The sequence below is a fragment of the Rissa tridactyla genome, chromosome 13 (assembly GCF_028500815.1).
Source record: "Rissa tridactyla isolate bRisTri1 chromosome 13, bRisTri1.patW.cur.20221130, whole genome shotgun sequence".
In the NCBI taxonomy this organism is placed as follows: domain Eukaryota; kingdom Metazoa; phylum Chordata; class Aves; order Charadriiformes; family Laridae; genus Rissa; species Rissa tridactyla.
This window is the reverse complement of record NC_071478.1, coordinates 501,907-525,942: the sequence shown is the minus strand read 5'-3', so window position 1 is coordinate 525,942 and position 24,036 is coordinate 501,907. Positions and strand designations below refer to the sequence as shown.

Genomic DNA, 24,036 nt, shown 5'->3' with positions numbered 1-24,036 from the left:
TTGCATGCCTGTAGATGTTTCCCAGGTAGGTGTGGTCATACTTCTTCTTGGCTCATCAGATTCTCCACAGATGTCCATGGTTGTAGTGACAGCACCAGGTCTAGCTTTCTCATTAATTCTCTTTCAACCTTATAATTATCATGTATATATGAAGCTGCATGCAGTGTTACATCCTACCATATCATTTCTAGGTGCCAGACACCTAATTTCTATCTTTTTTTGTCTCCACTGAGAATGTGTCTCTCTCTCCATTTCCTTAGGGATGCTCGGAACTGATTGTCCCCAAACCTGGAGAAGATTCAAATATAAGTAAAGCTTTTTGCAGACTAAATCTTGTGGTGGCCTTTTGGGATGTTTCTCCCCGTCTTCCCAACCTCCTTCACTCCCTTCACTCTGCCTAGCAAAGTTGGCAGACAGACTGAAATGCTCGTGCTTCAAGCCATTCCTGTGCGAAGCCTGGCACCTTTGGTCAAATGTCTGAGGAAAAGCGGGTTTGAAGGAAGATGCTTGTCTGTGAACTGGCAGGGGCAGACAGACGGTTCTTCCGACCGCTTCTGGGGCGGTAAGCTCCAGCGGAAGGAAGGAAGATTGAGGGCAGACGGTGGCATTGTTGAGGTCTTGAGATGCCACACGGCGATTCACGAAAGCGGGTCTTTCTAAACCCAAATGTCTAAACCTCCCTGAAATAACTCCAGGATGCATTTTTCCCCTGTTTAGATAACATAGCACAAGAATTTCTGTGTATTTGCCTACCAATTCCTCTGGCACAGCATGAAGCAAATGGCTACCTACACCTCCCTGGCGATTTGCAAGGCCACTTAGTTTTAAAATACAGCTAAGAGCAGCACCACCAATCTTAAATTAACCTTCCCGGTGGGGGAAGAGTCTTGAATTGATCCTTATCTACTTCACTGGGTCTTGTGCTGACAGTCAGGTTTGCTGTTCTCACCACTGCTGAAGTGTTCTGCTCTTTACTGGGTGTACTGTGAACAAACCACCAGTCCAGACCTTTCTGATATGGCTGTTGTGATTTGTCTTATCTTTATTTGCTCCTCAAGCCACTTTGGTAGGGCTGAAGAAACCATCTCCTGCAGAAACTTTGAACTCTGGATGAGCAACTAGAAAATACCTTTATTATCAGGGAAGAAGGGCTTAGGCTGCAGCTGGGCTCCAGCTGAAGCGCATGCGAACGGCAGGGACCTGCACAGGAAGCTGCTGAGAGAGTCGCTGGTGTTGAGGCTGTTCGGGAATTCGTAGAGATGGGTTAAATGGTAGACTCAGCTTCACTAATGAATCGCCTCGCTCGGGCTACAGAGAGTTTTGGTTATGGGTGTCTTTGAGAGCATAGAAGAAAAGAAAATGTCATCTCACACTTGCAGCTAATACAGTGATTCCTACTTGGGATAGTGGAAGAACTCCCCTGCACGATTACAATAAAAATGTTTATATGCATTGCTCCTGTTATTACAGATTAATTAGCTACCGAAGGGAGAAAGTGCTACAAAGGTATAATTCAGATTTCTGCACAGTTGTGCTTTGTGGCAATGGTCAGCAAAATTAAGATGATATCAGTCCACGTAACATTTCACAAAATAATAGCTTGAGCTTGCAGACTGTGCACATGCTTAGTGTAAGAATCTGAATAGCCCCTGCTTGCTCAGTGTGATTACTGATGTGCTTAAAGTTAAGCATGCATGAAAGTCTTTGCAGGACCCGGGATGCAAAACACAAATAACTTTTCCCCTCGGTATACTTCCAGTAGGTAAATAACTAAAAAAAAAATAATAAATGCACAAAACTAAACTTCAGATTTCTACAAAGGCCATGTCTCCATCTGCCTTTGATGGTGCAAAATGCGGTGTCTGTCTTTAAAAAACAGACAGGAGTGATAACAAGCTAATATGCAAATTGCATTATACACGAGGATGTTTTCTTAATTTGTGTATAAAGCTCATTTCGGATTCCAATACGCGTACGAGCTATAATCTATATAATTTCCCTCAGCACACGCTTGAGACCTCACCAGCGATGGGAGAAACAATCCTCACGAACGCCCTTTTCCTTGCCCACCCCGGGGGGGAGCAGCAGCGCCGGGGTGGCCGGAGGCGGTGGTCGGGCTCCGGGCTGGGTTTCGGGGTGTGGGTGGGAGGGGAGGGGGGGCGGCTGGGGGTGGGGGAAGCCCTGGTCCCTCGGTGGGAATTACCCAGCTCCCCGTCCCTCTCCCAGCCCCGCCGCGGCAACATTTATTGCAAAAGCAGGAAATTGCTTATTACTAAACTAGCTGGCAAGGGAGCGGGAGCCGATGCTGTTCCACACTGGCACAGCACTTGCTTAGCTGCGGCTTCGCCTGCCTCTCCTTGTTCCGCTCTTTCTTCTTCTTCTTCCCCCTCTTTCTCTCCTCTCTCCCTCTCTCGCCTCTTCTTTTTTTCATTTTGGCTTCTATTCAAATGTGGGTCAGGGGTGAGCGGCTCCCAACGTCACAAGCTTGCAAGATGGCGCTGGGAGGAAGGCTGTGAGATGAGGAACAGGCTGGTATAAACCGAGAGGACAGGAGAGGGAGAGGAGGAGGAGGAGAGGGGAAGGGGAAGAAAAGCTGCTGCTCCAGATGCACTAAGAAGGTAACGCGGCGCGGGCGGGGGCGCGGGTCCCGCGGGGCGGCCGGGCGCTGCCGGGAGCCCACCCCGCTGCCCCGCTCTTTATGCGCAGCCCCGGTCATCTGCCCCTCGGTGCGGGTCCGCTCGGCAGAGCCGCCGGGGGGGCGGGGGTGTCCCCTTGTTCCCTGCCCTGGGCAGCCGTGCCCGGCACCGGCGGCGGTTCCATTGAAAAAAACAGGGATCGTTTTCCTTTCCCTCTTGCCCCCCTCTCTCCGTGCCCCGGGCCCCCTCCCCTCGCTCGCCCGGCGCGCTGCCCCCTTGCCTTCGGGGCCGGGGCGTGCACAGGGTGCATTCGCCACCGTGCCTGCCTGGGGATTGCAGACGTTGGCTATTTGGTTGAAGCGGCTGGAAACTTTCCCCCTCCTCCCGTGCCGTTTGTGTGCGCCGGGGCTGTGCGTGCCCGTTCCCGGCGGCGGCGGGGTCGGGCCGGGGGCCGCAGCTGCTGCCGCCGGGGCCGGCGGCGTGGTGGCGACCGGCGGGGCGGGCGGGCAGACCCGGCGCAGCAGCCTTCTCCCCGTCCCCGCTCGCCCCTGCAAGTCAGACGAATTTTTTTTATATTTCTTTTTTCTCCCCCGAAAGGAGGGAGCCGAGCCTCGGGGTGCCGGGGGGGCGTGTTCGTGCAGGGGATCCGGCCGCATTGTGGAGGAGCGGGCAGGGAAGGGGCTCCCGGGACGTGCATCGCCTCCTTGCCCCCCGCAGTCCATCCGCGGGGCTGCAAGGCGACGAGCCAGGCCGGCATCCCCCCGCCCCAGCGCCGGCCCCTGCCCCACCGGGCACCCCCTGCCCTACGGGGACCGCGGTGAACTTTTGCCCCGGGCCTCCCCCGCCGCCCCGTTCCCCGCCGCCCCCCTCGGCCGTTCGGGATGGCGGAGGGAAGGACCCGCCGGCTCCGCTCGCCCTGCCCGTCGCCGCGGGGCTCTGGCTTTTGTTACGGCACGGTCTGGGATGCGATGGAAGGAGCGCAGGATCGCGCCCCCTCCCGCGGCCGGGGGCTCGCCGGACCCTGCCCGCCCGGCTTTGTGCCCCCGCAGGAAATGCGCGCTCCCCGGCCGCGCCGCCCGGCGCAGAGCTGTCCACCCGCCGAAAAAAGAAATAACGCGATTGTCCGTGCCGGCTGGCAGCGCTGCCGCCGAGCCGCGCACCGCTGCAGCGCCGGGAGCCGGCGGGGCTGATCGCCGCCCGCGGCTCCCGGTGCCGGGCGAGCGGCGCCGCCGAGCCGGGCCGGGCTCCTCGTCCCCAGGCGCGACGGTGCCGGTGCCGGCCGGGCGGCGGGGGCAGCCGGGCTTTTTTGTTTATCTGGTTGCATTTAAAAGCCGAGCCGGCGGGGGAGGGGGGGGTGGGCGGTGTGCGCGGCCCCCCGCGCGGTGCGGTGCCGTGCCCGCAGCGCCCTGCCCGCTCCCGGCCCCTTTTGTACGGGGCGGGAGCCGCGGGAGAAGTCAATTATTGACTTCAGCCGGCCCGGCCCGGCCCGGGGCTCCCGGCGTCCCCCCCCCGCCCCCGTTATCGCGGCCGCCAGCCGCGCTCCGCCCGGCCCCGCGCCCGCGTGTCCGCGCCGGCCGCCCGCGGCTCCCAACTTTCCGCCTCCGCGAAGCCGGGCCGGTGCGGGCTGCGGGCGGGGGGCCGCCTTCAGCCGAATGGGTGAGTTCGATGTGAAAGCCGGTGTTACCGAAATCACCCTGGATGCTACTCAGCTGCTAGAATAAATCCGAGAGAGCAGACAGAAACCAGTTAGGAAGAGCATCAAAATTACATTCTGCTAATAAACTGTCCTTTGACCAAAACTGGTTTAAATTTGTTGCGGAATGCTGTTTATATTTGAATGGCTCCCATGTTTTTCCACAAATTAAAGGGGGAAACAATATGCAATAGTCACTTTCATTGGAAAATGTCAGAACTATGAGCAGATGTTTGCTGTGCTTGATAAATACAGTGTATAAACAAGAAGTATTTCAAGATGACTTATTACTATTTTTTACGACTTAGAACTATTGTATCTACTACAGCAGCTCTGGAGAGAAAGGTGTAAATGACTCCTTAGGATTTCACAGCAAATCTACATGGAGAAAATGGCACGTGGAAAGAAAATTGATTTGTTTCCACAACTGCAAGTGGCCTTCTTTTTGCTCCTTTTCATTAGCAATCTAATCCTAAAAGCATTAGGAGCAATTGTTTGCAGTGGTGCCTCACATTCTAGGTCTAATTATTTAAATCAGTTTAACTTTTGGTGGTTGACCCGTTAGGTCAAATCTGCGTGCCCTCTGTTATATTTATTTTAAATAAAAAAAAAACAGGAGGGGTCTTCAAACTTGCCACCTGCTACTGACATATCATTTTAGCTCTGGAGGAGATCAGGATTAAGAATAAGCAACCTCTTACATTTGTTACTTTCCATTCTAACATGGGTAAGGAAACCCCGCATATGTGCCTTGTTCTTTTGCGGCTAAAATCCATTGCCTGATCATGGCAGACTCGTGTGGCCGCAGGGGTGTAAGCAGGAGGAAGGGGAGAATCCGTGGATATAGCAGGTTTTTCTTATGTCATGCTTCCTAATCTTCGTGAAATGCAGACGAGATGCATATACATAAAAGGGATGATTTTTCAGTGTTTGGGGGAAAAGCCTCTTCCAAGGACGGATCTGGGAGAGCTCTAAATCTTTAATGCATAAAGAAATAGCTCACGTTAGTATTCACATACGTTGCTGGGCAGAATGACTTATGCATGTGTAGATAGTAATAAGTATCGCAAGATGCTTGAAGCACTTGCTCTCACATGATACGCTGTGGTGTCAGTGCGGAATTGTTTGGCAGAAGCCAATGTGTGACAAGGGGTGGGGGAGAGAGAAGGAGAGAAAGAGGAGGTTGGAGGCCTTATTCCAGGAGGGTACGTGTTCCATTTGTGTTGATTAGTCATTTAAAGCAACTAGAACACAACCTAATGCTAATCCCTTTGGCAGTGTAATGGATTGAAACTCCCTGAAACAGCCACCACATCCCAAAATTGGTGGTCACAGCATGAAATCTGAAGTTGTGAACAGCAGACCTTGCAATGGAAGTTCTCATTTTCTAGCATCTTTACAGCCCGCAGTAATGAAGAACTGTCAGACATAAACTGTATGTTGTGCATTCCTTTGACCTTGTACAGAAAATAGTATGTGGCTGTTCTTTGAGCTCCTGCCACCTTCTTTGATGGTAGCTGTAGGGAAATAGGATAATGTTTGAAAATGGAGGTGCTTTTGCCTTCATATCAGAACTCCTGTTTGTGCTGACTGCAGCGTTTTACCCTCTTGTCCAGTCTGGTGAACGTACTGGAGCTTGATAGGCAGAAGGTGGTATGACGGGCTTGTCACGTCTTCTCTACAGAACACCAAGTTTCCCATCTCCTAAGCAAATTTGACTGATAAAGTGTATGAACAAAACTGCAGTTTCTGACAGCATCCGGGGAAGAACGTTGCCAGAAGTGGCATTTCAGTGCAGCAGCAGATGTGGTCTCGGAATGGGAGAAGGCAGAAATCGCATCTGCGACATAGCCGTGCCATTGGCTGTGTTGTGACAGGCAAAGCTCCATGGGAAGGGGGACCGTTTCAGCATCAGCGGACATGCCTGCCCTGCTGGGCTGGGAGAAAAATTAACAGGGCTCAGCTGTGGGACTGCAACATCAGAGTGTCGACCCAGCCATAAGCAGGAGAATATCTTTTAAAAAATAAAGATGACTTCTCCTTTGGCCTGGCGTGGATTGAACACCAGCGATTAAACCAGTAGGGCTGCTTAAATTGGTTTTTATCTTGCTGTAGTATCGAAAGCACGGACAATACATTGCAATGCAGAGTTCAGTCTGCTGTGCTGTAGCTCATTGGCAAAGCAACTGCATCGGTTTGTTGAGGGTTTTTTAATCAGCTGTGACGGTGTGCTTACCCCTCTCAAAAGCAGATGAAGCAACATTAAAAAAAAAGTGCTCCTGAGAGTTGTATTTTTTTGTTCAGTTAGCATCTCCAGGTTCCAACAGGACGCCAATTTTAAGCTGGGTTTCGTTCCTTGAAGTGCACACGTATTACAAGCTAGCTGTCCAAACTTGTAAGTTACTCACGATTCTTGTTTGTAATTCCTGGAAAGAAAATTCACCCTCTGGTGCTGGTTCCCACAAAACAAGGAAGAAATGAAACAGTGAGGTCAGTCCTGAATTTTAAGCTGATATAAAAGGGATTGCAAGGAGGAGACGACGGCACTGCAAGAGCTGTACCTGCTGTAAGTGACAGGTGGGAGAAATTTTGTTCTTTTTCATCTCTGTTTGGATGACAGCCCAGCGCTGGCCACAAACTGCAATCCAGGATTAATCCTCACATAGTGTTTTCTTTCTATATATCAGGTTTCTCATTTTGTTAATAAGCACAGCCTAGCGTGCACTTCAGGTCAGCTGTTCTGGAGTGGAAGCAACAGGGTTTTGCATTATTGACGTGATGGCTCTCATGCTGTCCTAGAGCCCGTATTGTTTGACCGGGGCAGGGCGGAGGGTGATCCTTGTAATCACAAATCCCAAACAGGGATTGTAGTTACTGATTTTACTTAATGGAAAGGGGTGGGGAATCTAGTTTATCCAGGATTACATGTGTACTGTATCACATATTCTGATGTGCACGATGCAGATTTAGAGGGGCTGAAGAGAGATCTTTTAAACTGAAAACCTCCAGCAGGTGTTTGGAAATGGACCTGTTGTGGGAAACTTCCTTCAGCGCTGGCTCTCTTGCTCATGTAGAAAAGACAAAACCGCCCAGTTCTCCTCCAGAAAGTGTCCGAAGACACGCTTTGACACACTGACAGCTAAGCCGGGAGAGGAAGGGTCATAGTCTGCTGAAGAGTTTAGAGAAGTGCAGGGAGCCTCCTGCTCAAAACTGTCATCAGGGGCTGTTGTCCCAGTAAAAATGGCCCTGAAAACAGGGCGTTTTCTTGCTTCTGTTGCTAAATGTTCTGAGAGATGGATGCAGGAACAAGGAACCAACTCCCTCTTGTTCTTCCAGCTTTAGCTACTGGATGGAGAACTTGCGATGTTGTCCTGGCCCGGGTTCTGGGGGGGAGGCGGAGGGCGTTCCACGTCAGTACGCTGGCCTGAGGCATTCGCCGTCCTTCTGTCTCTTGGGCCAAGGAAGAGGGGGTTGCTTTCAATAATACATCAGTCTGCCCTATCCACTCCCTCCCCCCACTGAACCAAACACTACGCAAGATAAAATCGTCTTCAAATCAGTCTTTTGCCATGAGTTTTAAGAGAGATACACGCCTGACTGGCCGGGGGGGCAGCCTCATGTGGTAAACAACCTTGCTCCGCTCCTCGTGCTGGGCTGGTCCCATTCATTCCTGGACGGGTTTACGATGACAGGGGTGTACAGCAGATTCCTTCCCCCAAATGTGTGCTCGTTTCCCGTTGTATAAAGGGCCATTCAGCGTGCGGATTCAGTTTTCCAGGAGTCCCATAAAGACGCTGCCATGTAGGACTCCACTTACTGCGATTCCGTCTGCTGTCAAGATGCCACCAGCCAGTTTGACAGTTTGGAAATCTTTTCTCTTGTCCGATAAAGAGCAGAACAGAGTAATTTGCATTGCCAATTTTAACTGAGAATTGAAATCAGCCGACAAGAAACCTTATTTTAAAGCTTGCTTGTTTGTCTGTGTGGTAGTAACTCTCCAGTGGAAAGACTGGATCTCACTGGTTTGTACCTATTAGAACATGCTGATGTGCAACTAAAAATAACTTTAAAGTAGGTTTGGTATTATTTTCTCTTAGGCAGGCGGACAGGGTTTAACACATTCAAGCTATGATTTAACATGCAAATCAGAAACAAAATTAATTTGCTATGTTACTGTTTCTGAGAAATGTATCAGACAGCTTCTTAAATAAACTTAAATTCAATGAAATGCTAAACCTGAGTATTTTGAAGTGTTAAATAAAAATATTTGGAAAATATTTTCTTATCAAAATACTTTCTGATGGCCTCCTGAGGTCCCTTCCAGTGTGACTTACTCTGTGAATCTTATTCAGCTCCATTTTAAATGCAAAGCAAAGGAAATGTTCTTTGGGCGAAAGAGAATAGATTATTTTCTAGTTACGCTGCTCTTTTATGAGTTCAGAACTGGTAGATATTAGTCTTTAACACCTAGGTTTAATTTGGAGGGAAGTAAGCTTTCCTGCCCTTCCGCTTCTCTCCAAATCTGAATTGCTTTCTCCAGTCTGAAAGAACTAGTTATCGAACTAAAACTGAAAAAAACATCCTCTCTGTCCCTTTACAAGAGGCTCCTGATGCAGAATGTTAGTTAACTGCCCAGGACTGGATGAAACAATAAAGTAGAGGCTTTCTCTGTTTAGGGACTTCACTAGCAAACACATACAATTGAAGACTGATTTTTTTTTTTAAAAAAAGACCTATTTAAAAGAGGCTTCGCAATTATGCCAGTGTATAGTGAGACTTGAAGTTGTGCTGGTTTTATTTAATGTTGTTTCCCCTACACCAGGAAGGGTGAGGTGCTTTGTTATTCCTAGTTTCTGTTTACCCCCATAAAGTGTTCAGAATGGTCCTCGTGTGGAACTTTTTGCACATCCTGAGTCCTTGAAAAAGGCTCTTTGTTCATTTTCTAGGCTGTTCAGATGCTCTTTGATAATGTGATATTAGTGACACGATTATGCCCAGTCTGCAAAGAAAAATGTGGGTGTCCTCCTAGGCAGGAAAAAGGTCTACCAAAGTTGTAGATGGCAGGGAGTCCACTAAAATCAATAAATGTGCGTGCATATCTATGAAGTGTACATAGCCAGAACTGTAGTACCAACATGCTCAGTAAAGGAAATTCTGGCATGAGAGTGAGAGTTGTCTTGTAATTCTTCAGATGCCAGCAGACGGATGTTTGGCTGAGCGTGTTTTAAAAGTAACGCAGCTTAAAACTCAAAAAGTTTTACCCAGAAAACTCGGTTGGAAGTGCTTACTCTTATGAACTGGTGCAGTGGTCGAGTGTATGCATGCATTCAGTTCTTCTGGATGAGCTCGCCGTCTAGGGAAGTCCGGGTTCAGTTGCTGTTGCTGATTTAAGTTTTCCATGCTAGGGTCATGAAGGAAGTTAAGCAACTTAAGTTTTCTTCATCTTTAATGTGTGGAGAATACAATGTCCTTGGTTTATCTTGTGTATTTATCTTATAAATGCTCATCATATTTAAATGTTTGCTCAATGGGACCCTGACCTTAACAGGGGCCTGTAAATGCTGTCATCAGACACATAATTCTAGTAAAGCTTCAAAATGGTAAAGTTGCCAAAGGACTAACGCTATAGCGTTATGCAAAACCCACGGCGGGGGAGGAAGACTAGAGAAGATTGCTCTCCACTCCTTCAGAAATGTTACGTTTCTTGGTCTCTACTGTACTTTATCAAACAAAGCTTTCAAAATTGTAACAAAAATTGAAACATGCCAGCTATAAAAATTATTCACTTTTTGCTACAGCACTGAAAATATTAACAAGACTATATTCCCCTGCAGTGAACACTGGCGTTTTTTGGAAGGTCTGTTTTGCACTGCCAGTCTCTTCCCGGGAATAAATAAATGCCTTTAAATAATCCCTTTCAGGATGCGCAGAGCAGCAGCTTGTATTTTTTGCCCTTTCCTCCCTGGGCTGCGTGGTGCGGTGCCAGCGTAGCGCATGACACAACAGTCTTGGAAATTCTTGGAAAAGCACTTCCGTTTGCTCCAGGTAAAAACCGTGTTGGCAGCAAAACTGACTCTGCTGTTTACAAGCTGGCAGCATTTGTAACTGAACTCCAAGAAAAGTAGTTTAATGTATGCGGTTCTGCATACCCATCCGAGATGCAGAGGTGTTTGAGACCGCTGGTCTGTTGTTATGGGTGGCACCTCTGGAGAAGGAATGTCTCGAGTATTTCCCCAAGCGTGGACCTCTTTTTAGCAGTTGTAGTCAGCTGGCTTATCCCAGTTGTGCTGGGTCTCCCAGTTTCGGGTTGCTACTCCTAACTGATGGGTTTAATTGCTGTAGTGATATTCCTTAGCTCCCGAGTGAGGGAAAAAGTGACCTGAGTGTGGAGAGGACTATAAGCCATTATCCTAATGACAGTCTCTATTTTGGTGGCTAGAACAAAGAGTTGAGTATGAGAATTTGTTTGCCACCAATTTGTTGTTTGATGCTGGAAGAATCCTGTAATCTGCTTGTACCTCTCTATCTCTACGTGTGTAAGGGCATGACATTTTGAAGATGGGCTGAATTTCCATTAGCATTTAATGAACAATAAATAACAGTAGTAGCCACTATTGTCTAATACTTCACTCTGTTAATGGTGCAAAAAGATTTCAAACTGAACGCTGTACTAATAATTCAGTGTCTTCTAAGTGGAATCAAATGCAGAGAAAACCAGTACATTGGGTAGTGCTGTAGTGCTGGAAATCATGCTGTTATTTAAAGCTGCATGGAGATGTAACTACAGAGGACAGTCATGCAAGCAACATATATTTTAAGGGTCCTGCTGGAACAATGATCATTGGAGTACGGAATTAAAATATTTGCCTATCCAGCAAAGAGATCCTTTCCACCCAAGGATCTCAAAATGCTTTAATAATTAGTAATCTGTGACTTACAGCTGTGTCTCTGGCATCTTCATATAGCCTTTTTTGAGATGTTTCTATGATTTTCTGAAAGCTGCACAAGGGTTCTTCCCTAACAAACAGAACCCATGGCCATGGCCAAACAGACCAGCTTCAACTCCCAGCAGATGCAAATGACTGATTAAGCATCCCAGTTTCTCTCTTTCACTTGTAATAAATAAACAAAATCTCCCTCTCCCTTCCAAATTTTGAGAGGTTCATATGAAATGGGACGTGGACTACATGACGCCAGCTGTACCGTTTCAAAAGACTTATCAGTAGTTTTCTACCTAATACCCAGAGCAGCTAATACCGAATGCCAGAGGCTTGGGATGTTCCCCATCCGTGAACTGGTTGGACAAGAAAGGGGGAAAGGAGTCCTGGTGAGTCCAGGCAAGTTTCCATGTGCATTATTCACTCTGCCATTACTCAGAATATTTGCCTATTTGTGCTTGCTTCCTCTGCGGTTACTCATGGACCCATGCTACCTCTGTGTTTGTATAAAACACTGTGGGTTGCACACCCACCAAAAAGCAAAAAAACAACCCCAAAGCACACCCCCACAGCCCCCCAAGCCTTCTTGGAGCAAAAGCAAAGCACGTCCCCTTTTGAGATGGGGGAGAAGCTGCTTTGTTACAATGGCTTTGACCATCAAAAGTGGTGAGTGGGAGGGCATCTGACAGCATTAGCTGTGTCCGTTGACCGGCCGGGGTCACGTTTTTGTAAGTGAGAAGGTAGCAGCTGTCCTTTGTGGCATGCGGGACGCGGCATTTCAGGGGAACCTGCAGGTTTTTTTTCCGTAAGAACTGCTCCGTGCTGTGCCATGTTGCAGTCCCACCCCTCCCTCTTCTGTGCCTCGGGAGGGGGAAGGGGCTGGGTGCCCATCAGGAACGCTCGCACTGGCACAGGGAAAGCAAATCTGCCTCCGCTCAGCTTACACATTGCTGGAGACCAATCAGTCAAGTTTGTTGCTTTAATTTTGTTTTCGGTTCCCAGTTTTTTAAATCTTCAGGGAAGAAAGGATGGCAGCATCTCAAGAGAAGTCAGTGTAATGCCAGGATGTTGGGTTTCTGTAATTCAGTGCCTGTCTTACTATTTTTTAACAAAAAGCTTGAAATTAAAGTGGAGAGGCACTATGAACACGGTGGTTTTGCAATAAAAGAAAAAAATGAACAGCGCTAACTGGTTGTTGGTCAGATCACAGTCTTCAGAGGAAACTGTCTCTAATAGGTGTCATTGTAAGGGTAATGCTGCACTTGGCACAAAAAATTAGATTTAATGCCATACATAGAGATAAAGCACATTGCAGCTGACAATATACTTCCAGACCATGTCCCTGGCTAAGGAGCTTGCAATGCAAGGCACAAATAGGTGCAGTGTAGAGAACCGACTGGGGGGGGTCAGATTCTGCAAACGCTTACTCAGGCGCTTTGCTTGAACTCGGTGTGACTGCTGGGGTAAGAGCTTTCACAATCCAGCCTGAGGAGTGGGGCTGGGGCCTTGTGGCTGTTGGGTAAAGCAGAACTGCTCGGGGGTTTTATTTATTTTTCAAGTGCCTGGTGAGTCAGGCCTTAAGTAAAAGCCCACTTCCGACCCCGACTTGCGTGCTTGTTTATTTGCTGTAATCACCTGTAACCTAGAATTGCAAAACTCCTGTGGATACGCTAGTGATGCCTTTGCAAAGTTTCCCTAGCAAAAATTCAACCGGAATGTAAAAGCACATGCTTTTTTCAAAATGCTTAGCTATGAAGTTCAGTCCTGCCAGCCTGGTGGGCTCAGAACACCTTGGAAAAGTTCAGAGGACCACATCCAATCCTACGGGTCCAATTTCCCAGGCTGATCTGTTGCCTGAACTCTTTGAAGGGAGCGGAGCACCTGCAAATCCCCTTCTGGGGATTCCCTCAAAATGTGGGGAAGCCTCCAACAGGTGTGTGGAGCTGGCACGGCCTTGGTCCAAGGTGGGGAGAGGTGTGTCTGGGACACGTCTGAACCTGTGCTTGGGCTGCAGCGCGGAATCGAAGAGGCTGTGAGCGGTAGCTGTTCCCAGCTCCTCTCATTCCTCTGAGCGCAGGGGAGGGATGCTGACCTTCGCTGGGCAGAGTTCCGTAAGCCATTCCCCGCGTTCTGCAGCCCGTTAGGAGGCAGGCAGCGGGCAAGGGAGTTGCAGCTGCTTGTCCCCGCTCTGAGAGGCAGTGGGTTGGCTGCTGGGGCAGATGCTGACTAATTGTGTCAGGAAAGAAGTGGGAGGTGATAGAGCTGATTCAGATCCCTGGTTTTAAAATCCTGAGCCTGGCTGAGTGAATGCCTGATTAATGTATTTTCTTCTCAGATTCATTTGCTTTGAGGTCGCAGTTCAGAGGCTCAAGAGAAAACAGGCAAGGCATTACGAGTCTCGCTGGATGTGTGTCAGGTGCTCACTGCCGCGGTGCTCTCCGTGCAAAAGGCTGTAACACGGTGAAGTCCCAGACAGACTGTGGCACCACCGTGCCAGAGAAGGCTCTGGTTGGGATGTCTGCGTGGGTAGGGCATTCCATCTTTCTTTTTCTTAGGAGGCAGTTCGTTGGCTGAGATTAAGAAGTTATTCCTTCTCATGGGTCATCGGATCTTCTTCATAGGACCTTTCTGGTCTTAGGGGTCTTATGGGTCTGGTCTTATCTTAAGGGATAAACAAAGCGTTTCTTTTGCTTTCGTTGAAAAGAGTGTAAGCGCTTCATCTGAAAAGCACGGAAGGAAAGAAAAGCACGATTATTCATATGAAGTCAGCCTCTACAGTGAATGACTGAACAAAAAAGGTCCAACTGGAAGAGTACATCAGTTCTGCTGAGGGCAACAGACTTTTTAATTCTGTTCATCCCCAGAAGTCTTAAAGAAAAATACGTTTTCTCCCTCCTCCTCCTACTTGTCAGAGGATTTGGCAGAAAGAAAAATACCTCATTCTCAATCTAGTTTTTAGAATGTATTTGCTCTTTAAGAACAAGTCAACACAGTAATCCTGTTTCATGTTAACCACTATGAAATATGGTGTTAAGTTTTTAGTCCTATAGTGTCACGAAATGGGATTTAACATTTTTTTTCTTGAGTATAGAAGAGTTTAGGAGCAGGATTTAAAAAAAAAAAAAAATCCTTGCAATCCTCTCTCTGAGTCTATTTCCACAGACTAATTTTTCAGTTAATCTCATTTGTCTATTATTGGTGTATGGTTTTAACCACAATAGTCTTTAAATGCAAACTGACACTTCAGATCCCTGTGCTGGCTTCAACTCTTGGTCCGTAGTGTCTGCTTATTTATGCTTTGGTTATCTAAGCTGTTGGGTTCTGCTTCCTCCAGAATCCTCCGTTGTGCACATACTTGCCTTTTCCAACCATTTCTACATATCTACCCTATCGCTGTAGTCTCTTCATTCTCTGGGCTGTACTTATTCCTATCTGTTTTCTCTGTCTCCTTCTGCACAAACTTCGCACCATGTTTTGGGCTGTCCTGCACCAATGTAAGAGTAATTTCTTCACTTCAAGCTACTCAGGAACTTCAGAGAGTCACCGAATAGGGTTACTTCCATGCAAGTGTTGGTGTAGCATTTGTTTGTGCATGAAGACTCTTTTTAGAGTAAGATCTGTGTTTCAAAACTCTCTGCAAACGTCCTTCCTATTACAATAGTTGAAGATCACTTGGCACAAATCTGTTTTTCCCCTGACTTGTATGAACTGATATCCCAGTAAATAAGAAAGTATCATTGTGGCTGCTTTTAGGGACAGGGAAAAAGAGGAACATCTACTGTGACTTGCAGGAAAATCTTCTGGCTGTTCTACTGACAATGTTCTTCTGCTTCCCTTAGTATACTTCTTAATGTTTGGTTAATTCTTCTGGAGCAGAAGAGTCATATGATAAAGTTCTAAGGAATATTCCAAAAGAGACAAGCTTGAATGTGTTGCTGCTTTGTCTTGCTAGATACCAGTGGTTAGATTGAAGCCTCTGGTTGTACAATTCCCACTTGTTCTTAACCTCAAACCTCCAGCCTATGTCAAAGTCTTGCTTTGCAGAACTGCATGCCCCTATGTCTAGGGAAAACTTGTGACTGGTGGAAGGTTTGCTATCAAATGCTCTCAAATCCTGTTGAAATCAGTAGGTTGAAGGTGCTCATCGCTAAGATCAGGCCCAGCAGCTAAGATGCAATTTGCAGATCAAATTCTTCCTGCAGTTGGGTCACAGAGCCTTGGAGGGAAGCAGTATATAGTCTCATTCCCTGCCATGGAATTGAGAAGGTCTTGAGCCTTGTCATTAAATCGATCATTATTTATTATACACACACACATATGCACTCTTTCTCTAATTTAAATATATGTGAATAATACCAGACATGAGTGTTCCTGTGTGGAATAACTGAATTCAGTTACACTTGGCGTTCAGTTACAATAGGAAAAAATGGGGTTTGGTACTTAGTGCTGAATAGCAGAGGCCAACTCATAAAGTTTTTCTGTTGCAAAAATGCTGTGTCTGAATTTCTTAAATAGTGTGTGTCTATAATAGGCCCAGAGACACGACAGCACATGTGGAGCACATGAAGGGGAAGACACAGGACATGAATTTTTCTGCAGGTTTTAACAAAGCCAGAATCTTCTGTGCCCTCTCTCTCCTCTGCCACAAAGAACAAAAGCCCCAGGGGATTTGTTTCTAAAGTCATCTGAGAGCTGCCAGCACAAAATGAAAGCCCCAAGGGTTTATCCAGTCATCGAAGGGGCATCCACAGCCTATAAATGTGAAAATGCAACTGAGCTGCACTTTGAAAGTAAGAGGACAGTGGCCTGGCACTGTCACTGGGGAGTCACTGAACAGTCAAGACTGACACAATGTGGAACTCGTGAACTTGTGCCCAAACAGGTAATTAGTTTAAACAGTATGTGACTTACTGCATGCTGGTGGCTGCTGGGCCCCACATCCCGAATGTTCCTCTACCACCTTCTCTGTTTCTGTGCATAAGTCAGCTCCCCTTTGGGAGGGGAAGGACACCTGATGTGGCACAAAGCCTGCCAGAAAATCCCAAAGTCATGCTTCATTTCAGACGTGGGCATGTGGGATGCCTGGCTCACACAAGTTACGCAAGTTTTCCTCCGCTGTCTTTTAAGAGGGACTGCCTGGAGGCAAGGGTCTGCGCGGCCCGTGTGAGGAGCAGCCGGAGTCTGCTCCTGGTTTTGGCTCCACCGTGCAGATACGCAAGCTTTGGAAGGGAGTGATGTTTCTGCTTTCCCTGGAGGCCTCAGCATGCAGCTTGCCCTGAGCGAGCGGGCAGAAAGCACTGTAGGAGGGAGCTGGAGGGCAGCGTGGGCACCGAAGGGGTTCTTGCCCCAGCCCTTGGCTGTCTGAATACCCGGCAGGCAGAGCTGCTGCATGGCCACCGGCACGGACACTTGCACCTGATGTGTGGGAGTTACTTGGCACCTTGTGGATGTAGTTTCCCATTGATTTTTGGTGGAATTGATTTATAGAGCTATTTAATGGAATTGATTCTTTTTACAACTTTTTTTCCCCTCTTAAAGACCGGTTGTTTTTGTTGAGTGATGGCTACGAGTTTGTGTTTATGTATTAATATGCTCATGTGCCCGCAGTCCCAACCGTGTTCTTTCTACTCACACTGCAAAAGAAAGTCTCAATCTCAAATGCCATCTTAAATTTTAATATTATATTTGATGTATGACCTGGAATAAATTAAACGTGCTGGAACTTGCAAGCTGAAATCCTAGTGGTGGGTATAACCACAAAGCAGTGTTCTATTAAGCCAAGGACTGTCGAGAATGTCTGTTGTGGTTGTGTCTGGGTTACGAGTGGCTCCCTTTGGTTTAGTGTAGGTGGATATTTTTATTCTGCCTGGCTCATGAACAAGGGGATGAAAATTCAGAATTTACCTGTGAGAAGTGTAAGACTCTGCCGAGTTTTCCTTTACAAGCCCATAGGTGGGAACCACATTTTTATCCTAAACCCAATATTTTTATTGTACTTAATGTTCTTTCGTTGACTGTCACTCCAAAGTGGCTTGCATTAAGAAAATACAATATTCCATACCTGGAGGAATATTATGGGAAACTCTGAATGTCATAATTCTCTGTTATTGTTTTGCACTTCGCAGGTCAGTTCTGTCAGTAAGTTTAACTTGCAAACTTGTGTTGTGGTTTTGGGCTTCTTTCTTTTTTCCTTCCTTTCTGTCTGTCTTCTTTCAAGAAGCACCAAAATAAATGTGGGCAGGATCCTAGCTCTGGGTGGGACTCCTGAGCAGATATTATGCCACCCAAATTTCCAGATCAGAGAGACTTAAACATGTGTGCAGAGGGCTTGGCTTCCGGCTAACAACCGCCCGTCAGGACACAATGAAATAAATAATCTCTCAAATAGCCAGCACCCAAGTCATACAAGGTATTAGTAATCCAAAAGTACCCCCTTGAATGGCAATGTGAAACAAACAGGACATTAGCCGTCACAGTTGTTCTGTGTGATCCCTGTGTGAAATTTAGCTCAGCAATTTGGCAGCTGTATGGAGCACTAACTGGAGCTTCCAAGCGGTGGTCTGATGTAGCCCGAAGTGCAGTACATTCGGGTAATCTAGTTATCGCCAGAGAAGTGGCAGAGAGGGAGTCAGCACTAGTCAACATCCTATTTGAATAGAAGAGCTCTCAGCTTCATGACTGCTTATCAAAACTTCCACCCTTGGCCAGCTATAATCTGTAGCCATCTAAAAACTGTTGAGAATCCAGCAGGGCCCCCTACTGTGCATTTAACTTACACTGTGAGTTTAACAGGATGGCCAAGAATAATATCATTAGTATGCTGAATGTGCAACTGCTGAAGAAGTGGGTCGTAGATGTGAACAAAGCTTAGCAGGAAAACCGTAGATGGTACGTGCATGATGCAGAGCAGATAATAGCAGTTTATCTGGTTGTCTTATATCTACAACTCTAAATCCCACATACCATTAATTTTGGAAAAGGACTCCAAATGTAAGCAAATTGCTCTGACCCAGATTTTAAACTGGTAAAGGAACTGGAATTCGCATGCAAGATAATATGGGCCCTTTTGCAAAACATGGTATTTAAATGTAGCTTGCTTAGAGAGGCTTTCAACAACAATCAGCCTTCGCCATGTGTCCCAGAAGACAGCAAAGACTTTATTCAACGTCTTAGTGACCCTAAATAGCAGTCTTTGAGAGGGAAAACTATATCATTACTTTGTAAATTAAACCTGCAGCAGTTGAATTATACTGTAGTTTTACAGAGGTGTTTTATATACCGCAGCCACATTGTAAACTAGATTTTGTTTGCTTGGAATTATGCTAGTGATTTGTAGTCTGTCTCTGACAGACGTGTGTGTGTCTCTCTCTCTAACCATCACATGCCCTAAGCAATTATGCGGAGTTAACAAAACCTAGAGAAGGCAACTGCTCTTATCTGGCTTGCCCCATGCCAAGTCTTTGCCTTCCAGTCTCTGCTGGGAAATAGTAGAAATTCCAGGCATTCTTTGGAAGGGAGAGGGTTAAGTTTAAAGAAAAGGGTATCTTGTCTTTCACCACTACTGGGGTGGAAAGATTTTAACTGTGCTTGCTCCCTAGAGGTGCTTTGTTATGGGTGTGATGATATGGCCTTGGCACGTCCTTGTGGGATAGACTGGACATTAAGGATCCGTACTGCCAAGGTTCTTCCTTGTTGTATGGCCAGATTCTGGCATTGTGATTCTCAGGAATCAGAAGAAGCATTTACATGAGAATAAGAGATTTCATAGTTGATGTTATGTAAATTGGTCTATAGCAAAGTCCTTATACAAAAGCATTGTTTGGCTTAGGGACTGCAGAGCCCTAAGGCTGTCACTGCGTTCTGGACAAGCACAATCTCTTCCCTGAGGAATGTCACCATCTAAATGGACAGCACAGGCAAAAGGTGAGAAAGGAAGCAGAGACACGAAGAGAAGCATTATTCAGCCAAGGCGGTGTGACAGATGGAGAGAACTAGGAGGAGAACCTAAATTCCTTCAGTTCCAGTTTACTTTGCTACCAGAACAGACTACTGTTATTATAGCACTCTTTTTTGCATCCTTACTCTTCCAACTAAATTGACTTTCCTTGCCTCGAGCACTGACACAGTTCCTGTATGGTCTTCTGGTGTATTTTAGCTCTTGCAGAGAATTGGAACAAGAAGCACACAAACAAGTTACTGCCCACTGACTGATCATTGCCTCACTCTGTATGTGAGGCTTTAGCTCATGGCAGTGAGAGGTAACAGATGAAACACCTTTGTGCACAGGCCAAAACCAGACACACAGGCAGAAGTCGCTTCTGGATTTGCACAGCTACACATCAGTCTTGCTAGTTCTGGAGATGCCCACCTTCTCTTTCGCTCTCTGGGTTCCTGGCGCTGTGCACAGGCGGCGTGAGGCTGGGCAGTGCTAGTGCCACGTCATTCTGCGCCGTTTTGGGCACGTGCATCTTACCCGGACCGTGTCCGAGCTGTATCCGGCTCTCCCATTAGGTCATAATGGTGTGAGTTGCTCTTGACTGTGTAACTTTAAAAGAACAGCATCCAAATCCAACCAGACTTAGTCTGAGCTCTGGCCACCTACTCTCGGAACACAGAACGGACTCCATTTTTATGAGTCTCCTTAAGACAAAGTGGCAGTAAGAGGAAACGAATGCAACTTCTTACTGCCCTGTACTCTGCCCTGGCTCCATAGGGTGGTTTTATCAGAAAGCTCTGTGGTTGCCCACTCTAATCTCGTTAGCTTGCCTTACTCAGAGTTTGAGGGACTGCATTTCTGTAGTGCTTGGACTCAGAAAGCTCCGAGATGGAAACAAATATTCCTGCTCAAGAAGATGGTAAACAGGACCAAACAGTTACTTACTCTTTGTGTGTTGCCTTGGTAAATTTAAAGACTTCCGTGTATTAAATGATGCAATAGCAAATTCCTTATAAAAAATAAAATGCCTGTAATCAGATAATGGTTGCTCTGGTGCTGGTGGTAACATGGCATTGAATATCTCTTGGTTTGGCCTCCACAGTTCAGGGGTGAGGGGAACTGGAACGGTGTTTACTGAGCCAATAAACTTCTCACTAAACATAATTCATGGGCTCTAGCTGGCTAATAACCAGGACTTCAATGCTCTAACAGTTGGCCCCATACATTTTAAAACAAAGCTTTATTTGAAGTGAAAACTTTAAGAAAAATAAACTTTAGGAGTTAGTGGCCTCTAATATTATCCGCCTCCACAGGCCGTGAGATATCTCATAACTAGAGAGTGCACTTTCAGATGTTTCTATTGCAGTCTTTTTGACTAATGCTGAAAGACTGTTTGCTCCAGAGATTGCCTCAGCATCATTTTTTGTTTGTTGTTTTCAAACTTACAGGAATCCATATGTTTCTTTTAAAACAGAATTGTGAAGGCATCTTCTTCCCCTATTTATGTTTAAAAGGAGTTTCTGCTGACCATTTGAGTGCTCTAGGCAGTCAGCATGTCTTCAGCTGTAAGAACAAGGTGAAGACTGGAAACAAGGCTTACTCTCTTTAAGATGGAATTTTAAAAATTATTTCCATAACCTTCCTTACAGTCCTAGTTTTTCTATGGAGAGGAGAGATCTTCGTCTGAACAGGTTTATTTAAACACTTGCTAGATTATGTAGCAGGATTTCCCTTCCGCTCCTCATGAATGAAGACCTGTGCTTCTGCAGGTTCGCTCAAGGAGCGCTCCTCCTCAGAGCACTACAGAACTTAAGATTTGGATTGGTTTCAGATCCACATCATTTCCCTGTGTGTAGAAGAGTATTCTTGTGTTCTATGTTTGTTTAGTTTCTCATGAATGAAATTTAAATTCTTAAAGAATCCCTAGCAAGTCTCAGAGGGGTGTGGATGAGCGGTGGTTCTGCTCTCTGGTGCACATGTAATTTGCACCGGCAGCAAATTAGTTCATTTTTAAGGACTGAGAATCAGTTAATTTAGATTTCTGCTAATGGTTTTACCTTCTCTGGGACACCTTGCCACTTTGTGCTTCAGTCTCTTCCTTGGATGGATGAAGAAACGCTTGCCTGCCTCCTGTCAGATGCTTTGAAGTCTGTAGATGAAAGATACCATACGAATGCAAAATACTTGCCAGTTAATGTCAGCAAGTCATTTTGCTTGTACCTTGATGGAAAAAGCTTTATTGTAGGCTTACAATTAACGGATCTGCATATGCACCAGTAGTTCTTTCCCTTTTACTTAAGTCTTTTGGAGAATTATACTGACTACCTCTCAGAAAGATAGAGGGAGATTAAATAACAAGCAATAAAAGATTATCAGAGGAAATTTCTTGTCATGCAATACCTTGAGGATAATACTTAGTAATATTTTGAAAAGGAAAGAAAATAACAACTGTGTACCCAGTCACAGGGAGTTCCTGCTCTATACTCTCTCATTGACTGTCTTTCACGGTTTATTTTCCGATGCAAAGCTAAGCCTACTTCCATCAATGCATGGAAAAGTTCTATTATTATACACTGATTTGATAAGGTAATAGAATTAGTGTCTTGGTCCATTGATGCAGACCTCTACCGTACAAAGCCAACAAATCAATTCTTGTATTTTTTACAGTAATAAGTTAAAACAGCGTTATTTGGATACTGCTTGTCTAAACTTAGAGAAGTCATTCAACTGTATCTGTGTTTGCTTATCCACATTATTCTGCTGCTTTTAGAAACCAGCACAAACACACGAGGTAGGTGTAGGCTTTGGATTTCCTGGCTTTTATCGTTTGGTGTGGCAGGGTCTTCCCTGTCAGTCATTTGTGTCTTGTCTGCGTGGCTCTGCCTCCCCTGCAGCAGATGGGCCGTAAGGAAACGAGGGCTCCAGTGGATAAATGCAGCAGTGGCAGCTGCTTCCAAGAAGGGTGTCCATGAAGCAGGTCACAATGGTGTCTGAGTGGCTAATCTGGATGGATATCTACTAGCAATTTCTGCTGACACACAGATTGGGAGACTTGGCATTGAAGGCTAAACTGGCACAAAGCCAAAGTCAACAGAGAGAAGAATTCTCAGGTAGAAAGGCAGGTCTAAGTTTCCCCAGATTAGAGCTGTCTTGGGGAGCTTGGGAGCTGTTTGGCTCCAGAGAAGGAGGAAAGAGGCCTTGCCGAATGCCCATTTCAAGTATAAACGCTATCCCAAGCCCCTAGTTCATAGGCTGATACCGGTATTTACTATCCTGCTGGAAGTGGGTTGACTTACTGAAAGGTTGCAGAGAATTGGTTTTTTAGGTAAACTTTGATGTGTTTTGGTTTCTTTTAGCTCTTGGAGGCACAGGTCCTATAGGACAATGACTGATTTAGCCTGATGCTGAGGGACCTATTGAGATCTGTTTGGATTTTTTTTAATATTGCATTTTGTATTAAATTGAGCTGCTGACCACCATTCTGCTCTGTCCCCTGGTTTTGTAACACATTTACTTGCATGGGAACATCTCGTTTCTTGAACGCGTGAGGACTTGCAGGGTGAGAGTAGAGCCCTGCTCAGCTTCGTTCCCAAATTCTGCAGTGGAACACAGGACCCTCTGAGAATGCACAGGGCCACGTTGTGCTGCTGTGTGTTCCTGGCGTGCTGCTGGCATGACTGTGCAGGGCCAGATATAGACAGAAGGCCATGTGTTATGGGAACTTGCCATCTAACATTCCTTGCTTTCCCCGGTGTGTTCTCCCCCTTCCAGGGTGGAATGCAGTAATTGCCGTACCAGAAAGAAGCCATGATCTGTCTGTCTAGTCTGGCATCCTTTCTCCAAGAGAGGCAAACACCGGATGCTTGAGGGAAAGGTGCAAGAACTCCTTAAAACAAACAACTATGGAATAACTTGCCTATAGAGGAAGTTAGTGGTTGGCTTATGCCCTAAGGCAAGAGAGTTTCTAGCCTTTACAGGAGTGTTCGGTGTAGCTGGGCATTCTCCATCACATACAACATACTTGCACTTGCCGACTCGCTGCCTCTTTGAATTGGGGACCCACAGGTCAGCTGCACCACTGCACGCTGTGTTTGAGTGGTCCCCAGGCTCGAACTTTTGGAGGCACAGGGATAGCAAGGTGTGATATTGCTCCGTCGTGTGTCACTGGTACCGTTGCCTGTAGACCAGCGATCGCTCTGGGCAGCTGTCATTCACATCTCTCTATTTTATTTGCTAGTTTTGATTGTCTGCTGGCTTTTCTCGATTGCCTGTTGTCAGCAGCCCCTGCCTCTTGTGCTAAAGGCATGAATTGTGTTTGCCTGTGTGCTTTTTCTGTAGTGCTCCGTTTTGCATGCCTCTATCCTCTGCTCTTGGTCCCTTCTACCTCTACCTGTACAGAAGTCTTTCTACGCTGTATACGGCTTTGTGCGGCGTCTCAAGTCTTACTTGTGTGTTAGGCCTGATGAATATACTAGACGTTCCTGGTCTTCCAGTAGCTCTTGCTGGAGAGGATCCTGGAAGACTGTGTTCAGGCGATATTACCAAATGACAGGATTTAATCTGTTCAGTAAAGTATGATCTGAGCTCTTCCCTACTCCTCCCTTCTAAACACAAGAGCAGAAGGGTTGGCTCCATTGGTGCTCAATCAAGGCCACCAGTAACGGACCACTGAAACTCTATTGCGAGTCAAGAACTACTATCTAGTTCCTTCCCTCCTGGTGTTCTCCAGTGGCTAAATCTTTCATCACAAGCTGCACGTAGGAACAGCATGTCCTGCTGCATAGGAACAGCGCTGGTAACTGCTGTGAAATAGCCTCCAGCAACTGAAAACAA

The 24,036-nt window shown here is 46.5% G+C and overlaps 1 protein-coding gene across 6 annotated transcripts in view; it reads left to right on the top strand.

Annotated features, from left to right (window-relative positions):
- The first annotated feature begins 2,197 nt into the window (after positions 1–2,197).
- Positions 2,198–24,036, top strand: part of HIC2 (HIC ZBTB transcriptional repressor 2) — a 74,327-nt gene continuing 52,488 nt past the window's right edge. For 5 of the 6 annotated variants that reach the window (XM_054219227.1, XM_054219236.1, XM_054219229.1 and 2 more), the window contains exon 1: positions 2,198–2,618. The gene's annotated coding sequence lies outside the window, so the exon portion shown is untranslated. Of the gene's footprint in view, positions 2,619–4,062; positions 4,293–24,036 lie in introns of those variants that run through there. The other variant, XM_054219231.1, reaches the window with a different exon arrangement.